The following is a 17,861-nucleotide window of genomic DNA, read 5'->3' on the forward strand; positions in this document are numbered from 1 at the left end:
AGGGACAGAGACTCTTGTGACATTATCCTGACTGCCTTGTCCGAGAATTACTTCGAGCAGATAGTTAGAGAACCAACTCGTGAAGCTAACGTTTTAGACCTCATAGCAACAAATAGACCGGAACTTTTCGACTCCGTGAATGTAGAAGAGGGTATCAGTGATCATAAGTCAGTGGTTGCATCAATGACTACAAGTGTAATGAGAAATGCCAAGAAAGGAAGGAAAATATATTTGCTTAACAAGAGTGATAGGGCACAAATCGCAGAATATCTGAGTGACCACCATCAAACGTTCATTTCTGAGGAAGAGGATGTGGAACAAAAATGGAAAAAATTCAGAAACATCGTCCAGTACGCCTTAGATAAGTTCGTACCGACTAAGGTCCAAAGCGAGGGGAAAGATCCACCGTGGTATAACAATCATGTACGAAAGGTACTACGGAAACAAAGAAAGCTTCATCATAGGTTTAAGAGTAGTCGAATCATAGCTGATAAGGAAAAGCTGAACGAAGCGAAAAAGAGCGTAAAGAGAGCAATGAGAGAAGCATTCAACGAATTCGAACATAAAACATTGGCAAACAATCTAAACAAGAACCCTAAAAAGTTTTGGTCATATGTAAAATCGGTAAGCGGATCTAAATCCCCTATTCAGTCACTCGTTGACCACGATGGCACCGAAACAGAGGACGACCGAAGAAAGGCAGAAATACTGAATTCAGTGTTCCGAAACTGTTTCACTGCGGAAAATCGTAACACGGTCCCTGACTTCAGCCGTCGCACGGACGCCAAAATGGAAAATATTGAAATAAACTATATCGGAATTGAAAAACAACTGCTATCACTTAGTAGCGGAAAAGCATCCGGACCAGACGAGATACCCTTAAGATTCTACAGTGATTATGCTAAAGAACTTGCCCCCTTACTATCAGCAATTTATCGTAGATCTCTGGAAGAACGTAAAGTACCTAGCGACTGGAAGAAAGCGCAGGTCGTTCCCATTTTCAAGAAGGGTCATAAATCAGATGCGAATAATTATAGGCCTATTTCGCTTACGTCAATCTGTTGTAGAATAATGGAACATGTTTTGTGTTCTCGTATTATGACGTTCTTAGATAATACAAATCTCCTTCATCATAACCAACATGGATTCCGCAAACAGAGATCATGTGAAACTCAGCTCGCCCTATTTGCCCAAGAAATTCACAGTGCCGTAGACACTGGCGAGCAGATTGATGCCGTATTCCTGGACTTCAGGAAGGCATTTGATACGGTTCCGCACTTACGTTTAGTAAAAAAAATACGAGCTTACGGAATATCGGACCAGGTTTGTGATTGGATTCAGGATTTCCTAGAAGAAAGAACACAACATGTCATTCTTAACGGTTCAAAATCTGCAGATGTAGAGGTAATTTCGGGAGTACCGCAAGGAAGCGTGATAGGACCTTTATTGTTTACAATATACATAAATGACTTAGTTGACAACATCGGTAGCTCCGTGAGGCTATTTGCAGATGACACGGTTGTCTACAAGAAAGTAGCAACATCAGAAGACTCGTACGTACTCCAGGAAGACCCGCAGAGGATTAATGAATGGTGCGACAGCTGGCAGCTTTCCCTAAACGTAGATAAATGTAATATAATGCGCATACATAGGGGCAGAAATCCATTCCAGTACGATTATGCCATAGGTGGTAAATCATTGGAAGCGGTAACGACCGTAAAATACTTAGGAGTTACTATCCGGAGCGATCTGAAGTGGAATGATCACATAAAACAAATAGTGGGAAAAGCAGGCGCCAGGTTGAGATTCATAGGAAGAATTCTAAGAAAATGTGACTCATCGACGAAAGAAGTAGCTTACAAAACGCTTGTTCGTCCGATTCTTGAGTATTGCTCATCAGTATGGGACCCTTACCAGGTTGGATTAATAGAAGAGATAGACATGATCCAGCGAAAAGCAGCGCGATTCGTCATGGGGACATTTAGTCAGCGCGAGAGCGTTACGGAGATGCTGAACAAGCTCCAGTGGCGGACACTTCAAGAAAGGCGTTACGCAATACGGAGAGGTTTATTATCGAAATTACGAGAGAGCACATTCCGGGAAGAGATGGGCAACATATTACTACCGCCCACATATATCTCGCGTAATGATCACAACGAAAAGATCCGAGAAATTAGAGCAAATACGGAGACTTACAAGCAGTCGTTCTTCCCACGCACAATTCGTGAATGGAACAGGGAAGGGGGGATCAGATAGTGGTACAATAAGTACCCTCCGCCACACACCGTAAGGTGGCTCGCGGAGTATAGATGTAGATGTAGATGTAGATGTCACAAGCACAGGAGGGGCGCTACAGGCAAAGGCACTCTCGTCGGTCTTCTGCACCATAAGCCCAATAACGCCAAATTTCGCTGCACTGTCTCTCGGATGTGTTCGTCATATTTCCCACATTGATTTCCGCGGATATTTCACGCGGTGTTGCTTTTTTACTAGCACTGACAACTCTATGCAAAGGCCGCCACTCTCGGTCGTTAAGTGAAGGCCGTCGGCCACTGCGTTCTGCGTGGTGACAAGTAATGCCTGAAGTCTGGTGGAAGTTGGCGCTACACACCTTGACAAGTAACGTTTTCCAGACATTTGCTACACCCAAATTATTCCATCTGATCTCATCAAGGCATAGCGTGATTCATAACAAAAATGGTTAAAATGGCTCTGAGCACTATGGGACTTAACATGTGAGGTCATCAGTTCCCTAGAACCTAGAACTACCTAAACGACACTGAGACGCGCGTGAGTGACGGCACGCACGCGAGTGTGAGGGCGAGACCGCGGCTCGCGGGCAGCGCAGGCGGAGGCGGAGGCAGAGCACAAAAGCGCGTCTCCCAGGAAACCTGCCCAGCAGCGACAGCGGGCCCGGCCTCATTAATCGCGCGCCATTGTCCGAGATCCGGCCCGCGGCGTCCGCGCCCCCGTCTCTTCCACGAAGCGGCCAATGACGCCTCTCGCAAAGTGCTGCCTTTCTCTCCTTCTCTCTCTCTCTCTCACAAGTGTCTTCCCACGCTCCAAACCACTCACGGTCGAACCCAGATTCTCTCTCGTATTTACCTAATTAACAGTTGCCAGGAACGCCACCTCCTGTCTCTCCGTGTGACATAACAGAGCAAAAATTCCCACACCTTTTCAAACACTCGTAATAACTCTTCCTGCCCTGTGTCTCCCACAACGTCGATTCTTAACACATTACCATGTACCTAACTTTGTGAAATTGGTCTGCTGCCATGTCCACATCACCATGTCCCACCTCCCTTTCTGCTAGACACACTCCACGTCTTTTCCCATGGTTATTTCAGCTGCCCTTCCCTCCGAATCATACCTGAGATCTACCTTGCCCTACGTCTTTTCCCATGGTTATTTGAGCTGCCCTTCCCTCCGAATCATACCTGAGATCTTTTCCTTGCCCCACGACTTTAATTCAAAATTAAGACTCAGGCCACCCTCTCCTTGCATAAAAAATATTATCAGGAACCCACACCACCACCTCAACAAAGACCACATACAACACCAACTCATCAAGCACAATGTATCGTTTACACACTTTATAATGATTTTGCCAGAAACATGGTCGATATCAGACCTGCCATCTCCTCTCCCCTCCCACCCCTGAAAAATCACAAAATTGAAGGAAATGCAAATAACATATAAATAAAAGAAATATGAGTGCATATTGTCTGTTCCTTCGGTCATGTCCGAAAGAACAGACATCACTCGGAATCCACAGCTGTGATACTTAATTATTTAAACTGAAGGAGGCTGGGGGGGGGGGGGAGAAAGGAAAGGGAAGGAACTGATGATATCAGCTGAATCGGGACTTCACGTGGAATGAGCGGCGGCGGGTGAAAAAAAGAGTGCCGGACAGGGACTCGAACCCACTACTGGGATCCGACAAATCTCTACAGAATCTGGGTTCCCGCGCTACGTTGCGACTTCATGGAGGGATATTACACATTTCCTGCTGGCCCACAACAGGACACTATTATTTCGCTCTTGTGTAGGCAAACATATGACAGAGAGCTTATAGAAACTCTGCTCCAACAGTAACAAAATCTGTTGCACGTCAGTAATTAACACGTGACCTCATTCTGCTTTGTCGAGCAGTCATGGTCACCGCCACAACAGGTTGGACTTTCATCGTACCACTTGCAGAGTCCTATCTGAACGTTGGTGAAATCATAATCGTGTTGTACTATATCCTGCATTTGCCTCCGGTGCACGTGCGGTATGGGCGGCACTATATCATGACATGCCCTTACATAAACTTATTACGCAGCGGAATGTACTTTCAGAACCTTTCTGTGCTATTAAAGCCGGATGCATAACTTCATTCTGTACTACCATCTTTTCCTTTCTCGTTAACAAATGGAAGGCCCTACCACAAGAACCTTGTGGCTAGCATGGAAACACGATACAGAGCACGTACTGCGGTCTGTGGTATTGACACGTCCTAGTAATGAACCACATCCCTTCTTTTGTAAGGTCCAGTGAACAATTGTAAATCGAGGTGACTTCAGTGCAATATTGTCTTTGAATAAAAGTCTCATTTTTATTCATCTCACTGCGTATTTTTTTCAGTTACCTTTTGTAGTTTAGCGTAATACAGTGTACTCTGCTATAGCAGTTCTTCCTCGTGCCATCCAAGTTGCATCGAGCTGTGTTACTTGACAGTGACACATTATCCGAAAGTTGCTTGCGTCCTGAGGTATGTTTGTACACCGTGCGCCCTTAACAAGATTAACTTAAGTCGTCGTCACATCTTACGGTGCACAGCACACGTCCTTCCAGAAACTGGATTCTCGTGACTGCTTCCAATTACTGATCGCCGATCGTCAACTCATGCGATGCCGTGTCGTTTAATTTACTTACAAGCATTTATTTATTTTTACAGTCAGTTGCCAGTGTATGCATCAAGCTCAGCAAATCTGTATGCATTTCCAAACCGTAGCGTTGCAACGACGACGAACATTTGGCTTTCATTTATGTTTTGGACTACGTTCTACATTAGTGACAGATTCCGGGTAGGGTAGTGGGATAATGCTGCCGCAACTCCTCCGCTCCTCCCCCACCCCAGAATGAACAACAAGGGCGTGCTGGAAAGTAATATTTCGGTTCTTTTATGTGAAAAATCTTAAGTTCTTTTAAATAAACTTTGTTAACATTCTACATCGTTAATATTAATGCCTACATATTTATCTCTTAACATAGACACCCTGGCGACGGACGCATTTCTCCCACTGAAAGACCAGTTTGTGGGCACCGTCACTGCAGAATGTTTGACTTTGTTAACAGAGGCACAACCTCACCTCTGCTTGCACAGCTTCCTCACTATCAAAGTGGAGACCATGGAAGACGTTTTTTTAAGTTTTGGAAACAGGTGGAAATCCGATAATCCGATGGTGCCAACTCGGGACTGTATGGAGGATGGTGGAAGACAGCGAGCACGAGGCGTCGGACTGTTGCAATTGTCGCCGCGTCCGTGTGTAGTCTGGCATTATCACCGTAAACAACTTTCATTCTGCTGCTGATTTCAATTGGAGGCACATTTTCTGCGGTTACAAACTCGACCACTGCACGCTGTTTCCCACGCAACGATATAGTTACGTAACACACCGCCATGTTACACGCTACAATTCGGAACCCACTAGCGGTAGAGGGATGTGACTTGCATCACGAAGTAGGAAAATCGAACTACTAACATGCGTGACATTTAGCACCGTAATCGATATTGAGAGCAGAATAAAAATTCGGAGGCATCACTTTTCAGTATGCCCTCGTGGAAACGTTCATATTTTACGTATTTCCATATTTCTCAGCTAACTTTCGGAGAATATACCAGCATCAAAAATAAATGTTTCGAAATTTTCAAGAAATTCTGTGAAATTACTAGCTAAATCTAAATAATGATACTTTTCATTTGTTTAAATGACACACTTCTTTGCTTTTGGCTACGCTTTTACGGTGCTATTGCTATTTAGGCCTATGTGCCACCTTAAGGCGTAAAATTCAATGCCATTTTACGGCATATAAAAGAAATAATAAACAACGCCCTTGTATGGCCGTGTCCACCACGATAGTAAAGCCTTCGACGTACGTACGTTCCCTGATGACATCTCGGCCCCACGTTGTCTGATTTCATACAGCCGCAATTTCATTTCCACTTGCATATGAATAACACAAGTTCACGGTGCTATTACTCGTGTCACTAATAACGCCCGTTCACACTGTTACGTCAAGTGGGACACTGCTCCCACAAGGGTCTTAATCTTCTTAACCGTTTCTGAGCGGTAGCATGGCATCGAAATTTACCTCTGGAAATTGGGTATTGGCAGAAGCTGCAATAACAGCCAGAAGCAGGAAAGAACGAAATTTAAAGAATTTATAGAGGCTGTCGACCTGGATTACAAGGAGTTAACTTTTTATTTCCTTCCCTGAGCGGCTTGCCGCCTGTCAGGGGCTTTAACGAGAAATTTATTCCTCACATTTTTGGCAGAATAATTTCCTGAAGAAGTTGTTCTCTGATACGCAGTTTCTTGAAAATTTTGCTTAAGAAATATACTGAGGAACGATGTAAAAGAATTATTATATTAAACTATTCTATACATTTTTCTTTGATTGCTATTATTAATAACATTGTTCAAATTTATAACATAGCTGGCAAAGACCGCTTCACAGACCTGTATCGTTCAGTTACACTTGTTTCATTATGAAAGTGGTCCGTACAAGCTGTTGGATGGTGGCTGAGTGGCCCTCACACAAGGAAGAGGATTCCGGGATATTCCGAGTTTTCTGTGGAGTTGCAACAAAAAGCTTTGTTCAAAAGTTTGGTGCCATTTCTGGGGCCTGCTCGGCAGATTCTGAACTAGCAGTTTCCTTGAGTTAATCCTCTAACCGTAGCCGTAAACGTGTCTTAGCCCCAAAGTGGCTACTTGGGATGGTTCAAAAATGGTTCAAATGGCTCTGAGCACTATGGGACTCAACTTCTGTGGTCATAAGTCCCCTAGAACTTAGAACTACTTAAACCTAACTAACCTAAGGACAGCACACAACACCCAGCCATCACGAGGCAGAGAAAATCCCTGACCCCGCCGGGAATCGAACCCGGGAACCCGGGCGTGGGAAGCGAGAACGCTACCGCACGAGCTACTTGGGATGTAGGAAGTATCCACTCAGCGTAGAAAAATGGTTCAAATGGCTCTGAGCACTATGGGACTCAACTGCTGAGGTCATTAGTCCCCTAGAACTTAGAACTAGTTAAACCTAACTAACCTAACGACGTCACAAACATCCATGCCCGAGGCAGGATTCGAACCTGCGACCGTAGCGGTCTTGCGGTTCCAAACTGCAGCGCCTTTAACCGCACGGCCACTTCGGCCGGCCTCAGCGTAGATGTCAACAAAAATGCTATCTTTTCGTTCCCATAGAACGTCAGAAATTTCACACCACATCAGCAGCTTTTCTATTCAACCACAACTGTGTATTACCTCCCCTTCTACACCCGGTGTACATACGTCAACCAATAGCATATGACCAAATTCACTACCAACTTAATATACTGTTTACATTTTTACGCCACGTCAGTGATGTTTTGCAGCGATCCTCTTTATTTTCAAGCCTCGAGGCACGTATACATTCCCCACTTACTGCTGCCTCTCCAAATACAGTTTCGGCTGACTACAGAGAAGTCCCTTATGACTAACTATAGGATTTCACTTCAGTTTCCGGGCATTCTGATGTTTTGCTTCTTGGCTATCGTCCCGTGTTGACAGTGCATTTTGAACACGTAAGGGTACTATTTACTATGGCATGGGGTGTTAATTTCATATTTCGAAGTTCACTCTCTGAGAAGCTAGCAGGTTAACTGACTGATCGTGTGTAACGCCGGAAATGCATATCCTCCTATTTCCATCTATTGTACTATTTTTTTCCTTGTTTTGTTACCTCAAGATATGACATTTCTGTCTCTTTATATATCGTAATTATATATATATATATATATATATATATATATATATATATATATATGTCGATGTATAATTGGTTTGTTTTGTAAATATTATTTGTATTTTACGCTGGGGCTTGCCTAGGGAAAACTATGCTATCGAACGAATACATCGATAGGTCGTGTGAAGAACGAAAGTGTTTAGGATCTTTGGTAGTGTTAACTCGGCCGCGTGGAGCGCGGGCAGAGAGAGAGTAGAGACTGGCTGCAGTAGTGCAGTGGAGCAGGTGTGTTGTGTGACGCTCCCGCGAGTTGCCGCGCGTTCGGGGTTTGGCAGCATGTAATTGCGCTCGACTTGCTATGTTAGTTTCTGACATAGTCAGTGTCGCGGACGGGAAGCATTAGCTGGCGCACATCAAGAGCCCGTTTCGCCTGGTGACAGTGTCGAGAAGAAGGCGCGCCAACATCCAGCTTCTGCAACAGCGACGGCCGACAATGAGTGACTGTCGCCACCTCCTCGACCGACGACTTCAAACCTTCAATCAACCAACAAGGAAGACTAGAAGCACGTAAAGTTTTAGAACTGTATGGCAGATCTCAGCTTTTAAAATTGTTGCATCACAAAATTACAGCAACTTAGCATGAACCTTTGTTGCTCATTGTCCCAATTGCATTACCAAACAGGGTCCCCTCCTTTTCCGGAATGAACCCGAGTGTCGTTGAAATTCAAACGCCAGCATTAAAGTAATAGCATTCGATTTCACTGCCTTAATTTCAAAGTTCAGTTAAAGTATTCATAGCTGGCTACAATATTCAGATTACACAAGCACAAATTATGAGTGCGAGTTTTGTTACCATATTTTAGCTTACCTGTGACTACAGCTCAGCTTGGTACGTACTAAATTTTACTATTGTTAATTGTTCAGAATCATTTAATTCAAGTTCAAAGTTAAATCTCTTATTTCTAAATTGCGTAGACTGAAGTAGCTTTTGAAATGATTGTTGAGGTAGTCCAAGACTAACCGTATTTTACTGAATTTCGATGTGCTTCAGAAAGAAAGCTCACTATTAACTTCAGTCACTAAATTAACTTTCAATTTTCCGGTTTTATTAATTATTTTGCTAAATTAAGTCAGAGTGTAGCGAAATTTATTACTTCTGACAAACTTTCAGTTTTCACACTACACGTGTCAACCTTCAGTTGCCACGCTTCTAGTGCTAATTATATGTGTAATAACCTTTCTTTTTCAGTTACTATAGAAATTGTCCACAGGACTGGCGACCGTAATTTCCCCCAAATCTCAGATATCTAATTACCGCTAGTTAATTGTTAACGTAACGGCCGCACATTTACTTTCTTTATTAACTTTACCCCTTTTCAAAATTAATTTCCACCAGTTTCATTTGCATTTTTCCTTTCATTTAGATGTAACCCTTTCCTTCCTCTTTAACGACAGATTAACTTCGGTGACGATTGCTTTTCCCAAATTTCCATTAGGTACACACGGTTTAATTTTTCACTGTCATTGAGGTCGATAAGTGAGGGGGAGGTTACACGTGCACCTTGGACGCGGAGTTCATTTGGTTATTTCTCTTCTCAATTTGAAAATACGAATTGCACAGATGAGAAACTGATTTTGTTCTTCTTTCAGCCTTCCTGACAATGTCAATCGAGGTCCCTTATGACTAACTAGAGGTTTTCATTTCAGTTTCCTGTGTCTTTGTTTTTCAAGAGTCACCCCACAATAAGATTTCATGTTGATTTTCACTTTAAATACATTCTTTGTATTACGATATCAACTTCCATTTATGAACCCTACTGGTTACAACTTCTTCCATGACTGGGCGACCCTTATTTAACAAACACACTGATGTAAAAGAATGGCAACACCACGAAGGAATTGTGCGACATAAACGAAAGCTGGTAGGTACATGTGAAATGTGATGTCTATTGAAATTTCGTATTAGTCGTACAAGAGCTACTAGTGCCACTATGAGGATACAAATAAGGTTTGATTTACATACACGCCGTAACTGTCGTGAGCGCTAATTACGTTTGAGATTGGACGTGGTGAGTTGAAGCGGCAAAGACGCCTTTATCGAGACCTCACTGACAAGGGGAGGCCGCCAATTGTGAAATTCAGATTCGATTCATACTGCGCATAATAAAAGCTCATGGCCAGAGGTGTAATGTGGCAAAGCACCAAGATGCACTTCTCAGCCGTTGTCGAGAAAATCGACAGTTAAAAAGAAAGCGTTGCGGTGAATACTCTCTACGATTAACAATATTCTGCAGCGTCGTGGCGCAGCGGTAAGTGCTCGGATTCGTAAGCGGAAGGTCGCCTGATCGAATCTCGCGCCATGCAACTTTTTTAATTATTTGTTTTTTGTAATTCAAATGTATATATATACACACACACACACACACACACATATATATATATATATATATATATATATATATATATATATATATATATATATATATATATATATATAATTTCCGGCAATCAGTTGCAACAATTGTGCATATAATAAGTTGTTGAAAGTCGTTTGTCGTGGAAAAATAATACTTGAAATAAAACACAATATCACAAATAATATTCAATTGGATACAATTTATTATCAAGTTCGGTATACACTTGCACATAAGTAGCTGGAGTATCGCATGAACCTGACTGATAGTTATCACAGAAACATGGAAAACAGAAAACAGCACGACATCGAGCACATTTGATAAACGATGCGTTTTCACAAGAACAATTGTTTCTTTAAATTATCTGTTGGAAAACACACCTGATTGACATTCTGAAAAATTGTTCTATCGTGTGTGTGCGTGTATATATACATTTGAATTACAAAAAACAAATAATAAAAAACATTGCATGGCGCGAGATTTGATCCGGCGACCTTCGGATTACGAACCCGAGCGCTTACCGCTGCGCCACCACGCTGTGGAAAAGTATTAATCGTAGAAAGTATTTCACGGCAACGCTTTCTTTTAACTGTCGATTTTCTCGACAACGGCTGAGAAGTACATCTTGGTGATTTGTCACATTACACCTCTGGCCATGAGCTTTTATTATGCGCAGTATGAATCGAATCTGAATTTCACAATTGGCGGCCTCCCCTTGTGAGACTCGACGAGACCGTGTAATAGGGCTATGTAAAGCTGGATGTTCGTTCTGCGATATTGCGGAAGACTTGGCAGGGATGTAGTCACTGTACACGACTGCTATGAGCGGTGGCCACGACAGAGTACAGTCGCAAGGAGACGGGACTCTGCACGGCCACGTGGCACTACCGAGAGGGAACACCATCGTGTTCGGCGTATGGCTCTAGCGCACCGTACTGCATCTGCAGCAGCGATCTGGGCAGCAGTTGGCTCAACACAGACACACTGCAATGTTACAAAGTGGTCACTTCAGGGACAGTTCCGAGCCAAACGCCCTCTACCGTGCTTTCCGCTGACCCCAAACCACCGCCATAGGCGACTTCAGTGGTGTCAGGTGAGAGCTCACTGGACGGTAGGGAGGAGTTCCGTTGTGTTTTCTGACGGAAGCTGGTTCTGCCTCGGTGCCAGTGATGGCGGTGTATTGATTAGAAGGAGACAGCGGAGAGCGTGCAAACAACCTGTCTGCGTGCTGGGTACATTGGACCTGCACCAGGAGTTATGGTCTCGGGTGTTATTTCGTATGACAGCAGAAGCACTGCCGTGGTTATCTCAAGCACCCTGACTGCAGAACTGTATGTCAGTCTGGTGATTCGACCTGTCCTTTTGCCATTCATGATCAGCATTTCAAGTGGTGTTTTCCAACAAGATAACGCTCGCCCACACACCACTGTTGTAATCCGACATGCCGTACAGAATGTCGGCACGTTGCCTTCGCCTGCTCGATCAACAGGTCTGTCTCTAATCGAGCACATATGGAGCTTCATCGGACGACAACTCCAGCGTCATCCACAAACAGCTTTACCCGTGCCTCTACTGACCGACGAAGTGCAACAAGTATGGAACTTCATACCACAAACTGAGGTCCAGCACCGGTGATTAAAGCACAAGCATTTCACATTTACAATGGCTTATCTTGCACTTACGTTAATCTGTGATCTTGAAATGTTAATCACTTAAATATGTCATCCAGACAAACGTGCTCCCGAAATTGCGTTACTCTACATTAATTATTTTATGGTGCTGCGGCTTTCTTTCCGTTAGGATGTAATCAGGAATATACTAATGTTTTGCTTTAATGTGATAGTGCTTCCTCTGCGCAAATTAGTAATGGAATTTTACATAATATGCAAAGCTGTTTACTGTGGTGAAGAGTGGGCAGACTCGTAGGTTCTTATTTCGGAATTCAAACTGTCACATTACCACGCTGTCGGCGGGACGTTTAACACTAATATTTTTTTCCTTCAAACCGTTACTATTGCAGAGTAGATTCAAATTATTGCCTTCTGTGTGATGGCGTGTAAAAGAGGTATGTTTGAGAGGGAGGTGGTGGACCGGGGGAAGATAATGACAAACCATGAACCCACCTCCCCCTCTTGCTGTTCTACATCATTTCGACGGATTCTGTATTTTCGGAAATTTCTGTGTCTATATTTTATTTATTGTTGTCCCTTTTTGGATGACCCATTCTCGACGCCAGACATGGACAGCGCCGCGACAGCTTCCACAGGCCGGCGTAATGACGCGGTGTTTTTCCGTACCTGTTGCGGCGGGTGCGCCGCGGTCGCTAATTAGCGCATCGGGCCGACGCTTGTCGGCTGTCGTCAGTGCGTTACTGGCCGCGCGCCGGCCACCGCGGGGCTTGTCAACGCTAAACCATCTCGACTCGCCCCGCGCCACACGTCCGCGCTAATATTCCTGAAGCGCCAATCGATCACGTCGGCCGCCGCGCCCGACGCATTTGTTTTGAAGAACTGCGTTTTAGTCATCAGCTGTACGAATTATTCTTCATTCTCTACCGGTTTTGATCGTAGCGACCACCAACATCGAAACAGCTAAAAAAAAATAAATAAATAAAAAAAATCCGTACAGCCGATGGCTAAAATGAAGTTCTTCATGTTCATGACAGTAGTGGCTTGTCAACTCACTAAAATATACTCGCATTTCTTTTGCATCCAATCCTCTCTCTCGATACTTATTTAACAGCGTGTATGGCACTGTAATTTGCTTACTTCCGGTAAGAAAACAAACAGAGAAATTTCAGGCACTTGCATTGAGAGCAAACCAGAAATATACGAACGAAACATAAAAACCGAAGTTCCTCCTGCGTATGTGGTATCTTTTCAAGTATACTGGATGTTTCAAAGTCCTTGCAACAAACCTCTAGAGGTGATACACCAAGTTATGGAGAAAAACTTTTGTTAGAAACAAGATGTTTGCTGATACTCCCAGGTGACGCTAGGTATCCTTCAGTATTGATTATGCACCTAGGACATGTCAGGTCGTAGGCATGCGGTCATGTGCATATGCAGTGTGTGTTGCCTATAATCCGGTCAACTGCTCCACGTGAAAGGAGATAGACCGAGTAAAATTAAATGTCAAAAATGGTTCAAATGGCTCTGAGCACTATGGGACTTAACATCTGAGGTCATCAGTCCCTTAGAACTTAGAACTAATTAACCTAAAGACATCACACACATCCATGCACGAGGCAGGATTCTAATCTGCGACCGTAGCGGTCGCGCGGTTCCAGACTGAAGCGCCTACAACCGCTCGGCCACACAGGCAATCAATTAAATATCCTGATTCACTTCTTAAAAATCTTTTTCCGCTTAGAGACATTCATTCTTAAGGTTGTAAGGTTGAAAATCGCCTCATCAGTTTACGGAGTAGGTACTTTGCTGATGCAGCACGAATGACTGTAGACCCTAGAAGTAGTTCAAATTTCTTCGTCCTCGGTCTGGCGACTTCGATAAAAGTGTTATCCGGAAGTGTCACCCAACATTTTGTCTCTAGCGAAAGTTATCTCCCTTGACCAGATCTATCATCCCAGATATGTTGTTGTAAGTCAGGGGTCAATTACACTGAAATGAGAGTTGATCCACACAATCATAGTGAGAGAATATTTTTAATATTTTTTTTCATTGTTTTGTTCTCCCAAACTACTCAAGAAATTCAAATTTATTCACTGTTTTCTTTAAAAATGTTCTCTTGGTGGAAAGTGAAATTATTTAACATACGCTGCGGACGGATGATTGTGAAACGAATGCACAAACAATACCAGTGCGGCCGAAAGCCTGTTTGTGAACAAATTAGCGTAATCAATTGTCAATGTATACTATTATACAGTAGTTCATTTGAGGTTATCTTTTATTCTTACTTTTGGATAACAATCACACACACACACACACACACACACACACACACACACATATATATATATATATATATATATATATATATATATATATATATATATATATTACACTGTATATATAAAAACAGTATGTGTGTGTGTATGTGTCTGCGTCCAGGATCTCTTCCCAAACCCGTGAGTCGGTTTCAAACAATTTTGGCACATAAAACGGAGGTGTCACAGGTATGAGCACTGTGAGGTTTTATAACCACCCAACCTCCCACGTTCAGTAGGAGTAGAGACACGGGGAAAAACGTGTTTTTCGAGCCACTGGTGTAAAGGGTGTCATGCATTACAGGCAGGTTGTGTGGGAACAATATTGGCCTGATAAATCAACCATTTTGCAGGTCAGCCTACGTCAGACGAAAGAAACAATTTTCCACGCCCTGAAATGTAGACTGTTGTGTAGAGTGTTGTGTTGGAGGAGTATTGCCCTGGCTTTTCGACCAGCTTTGCATGGCGGCAAATACCTCAGCGGCAAATAAATGATTTTCAAGGCCCTTATGTGTAGCCCACAATATATGACGTGTGTTGAGTGAGGGGGAGGGGAGAAGGAAGGTACGGTCAGAGAGAGAGAAGTTGGAGGAAATGGACAAAGAGATGGAGGTGAGAAGACACAGAGAGAGTAGGGAAGAGAAGACAGAGGTGGGAGGATGAGGTGGACAGACAGAGGGAGAGGAAGACTGAGTGAGGGGGAGCAGGAAGTGTGTTCAATATATGTGTCGAAAACATATGCGTACAAAGCTGTGGCAAAAAGACTAGTAGGCAATAAAATGGATGAGGTACTATGTTGCTACCATTTTGTGATTTATGTACTACGCTGGACAACACTGACAGATTAAAATTGCGCGGAGGACTGCGAGGTGAACGCAGGAACCTGCCTTTCTTGGAGGAGCGCTTTTCCCAATTGAACCATCCGTGCGAACACGGTTCACAGACCGACTCGAAGCTTCAATTTGGCATTATAAACGTTGAATAAAATCAATGTTGAGTTGCACAGTTGTGTGGGGGAATACGGTGTGGAGATGGCGTAAATGGCTGCTGCAGTGAGCGCGCGCGCCCGCGTGACCCTGTGACCCCGGGCTGTGAGGCGGCCAGCCGTGGCCACACAATGCGATTCCGGGCGACTCGGCGCGACACGCCAGATTAACGCCTGCCTGCCGCAACCAGAGCCGCCCACAAACGCCTACCGACAGCCCATTCACTTCAGCCTTAAGCGCCACCAATGGAGACCGCTCCCGTCGTTCCACATCGTGTTTCACGAACCCTCGCTCTGCCACGCATTTCTTAACATCAAAGCACCTTATATGCTGCACGCTCTGCAGCAGCCAATACGTTGGCAATTTTGTACCTATTAATTGAATAGCGCGCAGCGACAGGAAATGCAGTGGAGTTGCAACGTACGCTTATGGAGGTGCAATTATTGCACGATTCGCGCCTTAGCAGATTACAAACTCAAACTTTCAGGTGAAAATATTAATTTCTATACATAAGGATACCTCTGACGACACAATATTTACATTTTTTTCACTGTTTTACTTGACAGTACCACCTACGGATTACAACAGGCACTCACAAAATACAAAGCAACCTTCCCCATAAAAAAAACACCTCTACTGAAGATTAAGCAAGATATTTACCACATAAAACCGGACCTAATGTTTCCTATCACCGATATAATCTGCCTTTAAACTAACCTACGGTAAGAACGGGTCAGCCCACTGTCACTGGTAATGACAGACAGTTCCACGCAACGCTCTAACAGCTTATTTCCACGTGACCACCGCTTGCATGTTTAGTCACGTCAGTTATCTCAAACAAAAATGAACGTGCCAGTACATTCTGGTTACATGTGGCACTATGGGGTGACTCCGAGAGAGAGAGAGAGAGAGAGAGAGAACACCTTCATTATTGAGGTCTATCACATACTATAAATTTCGAAGTGATAGTACTACAGAAGAAAAACGCGAGCAGATGAGAGATATTGCACAGTGAGTTTGGCACCTCGCGGTTCCCAAATGTTGAATGGTGGATTAAAGAGAAAAATAAGGGAGATACAGGAATATCAAGTACAATTTCGAAAGATATGAAGGTAGTTGAACAAAATCTCTCACTTCATACTCACCCGTAGACGTAAGAATGAACAATACAGTAAGGCACGATAAATTTTGCCTTCTGCCGACGTTGACGTTATTAGTGACGAGTAGAAGGGATGGGGAAGTTGTCGGGTACGCATTCATTTGAAATGACTGAAGGCGGCCAAATCATGCCTAGTTGGAGACTTGAACCACGTTCCTGCCAAACACGAGTCCATTATCTTAATCTCTGCGTCATCTCTCACAGCAACAAGTTCATCAAGTTATTTTCCTGCTTTCTGGTGTCCTAAATATAAATCTTGATAGTGGGAATAACTCTTTAAAATATGACGGAGTACACAGATAGCTGATAATATCAAGTGCCAACTGTAAATATCTGTCACGAGATATACGCAAGTTTTTCAAAAAAAAAATGGACGTAAGGTGGGTCTGAAGTTCATCAGCACTGCTACTGGCTGAATAACTTGCACGCCCAGTAATGAGACAGTTTCATGAACAGAAGTAAAAAATGGAGCTCTTATCCCTACTAAGGTTCACGTATGACATTCCATTTTTGGTTAGAAGAAAGATTGAATAGGTGTTAGATCGAACTGATGGGCAGCCTAGCATACAATTCCCTTCAGAATAAATATTAAGAAGTTTTTCGGAAACAAGAAAAACACCTTGCTTTATATCACAATAAGACGAACTGTCTCTCAGTTTTGCTAATCATACTTTGATAAATGTTTCTAACTCGTTTTCATCCGCTTGCACATTTCAGTTTTGGTCGGAAAAACACTGCGCTTTAATGTGCAGTATACAGAGGGAACATTCGTACAGATCTACCAATGATTAAGAAATGGAAATGACGGTGAAAAATTAAGTAAGAAGAACTACTGACACCAAAAATGTCTCAGGATAATTGGAAAGTTGTTTTCCTCATCGACCTTCAAAGTGACGTGGACTCCGGGTCACATGGAACTACGCTTTTTCATTTTCACAAACATTGTCAGAGGTGAAATACGTGACATGTGCTATAATACCATCTGAGTAATAGACGCCCCAAACACCAATAAAACGGTTCACGTGGTGGGCCCTTTCCTGGTGTTAGTCCGAATCGCATCCTTAAACGGTAGAAACGTGTACAACATATTTATGACTACATTGCTGTGTTATAATGTGTAGTGAACTGACCATCATTTCGGAGATAGAGAAATCTTTAGCGACACTAACAGAAAAATTCATTCATAGTTTCAGTGACGAAAACACGGTAAGATCGTAACACAACTTGAACAAAAAGACACATAAGACAGTCGTGATTTTGAGTATTACTCATTTACATAATCCATTCCACGAGGATGAATTGATGGATTGTTCGTAAAAGACGTGTCCGAGTCCATTTCCGATTATTTTCTACACTACCTG

Source organism: Schistocerca nitens, chromosome 2 (assembly GCF_023898315.1).
Source record: "Schistocerca nitens isolate TAMUIC-IGC-003100 chromosome 2, iqSchNite1.1, whole genome shotgun sequence".
NCBI classification, from domain to species: Eukaryota; Metazoa; Arthropoda; class Insecta; order Orthoptera; family Acrididae; genus Schistocerca; species Schistocerca nitens.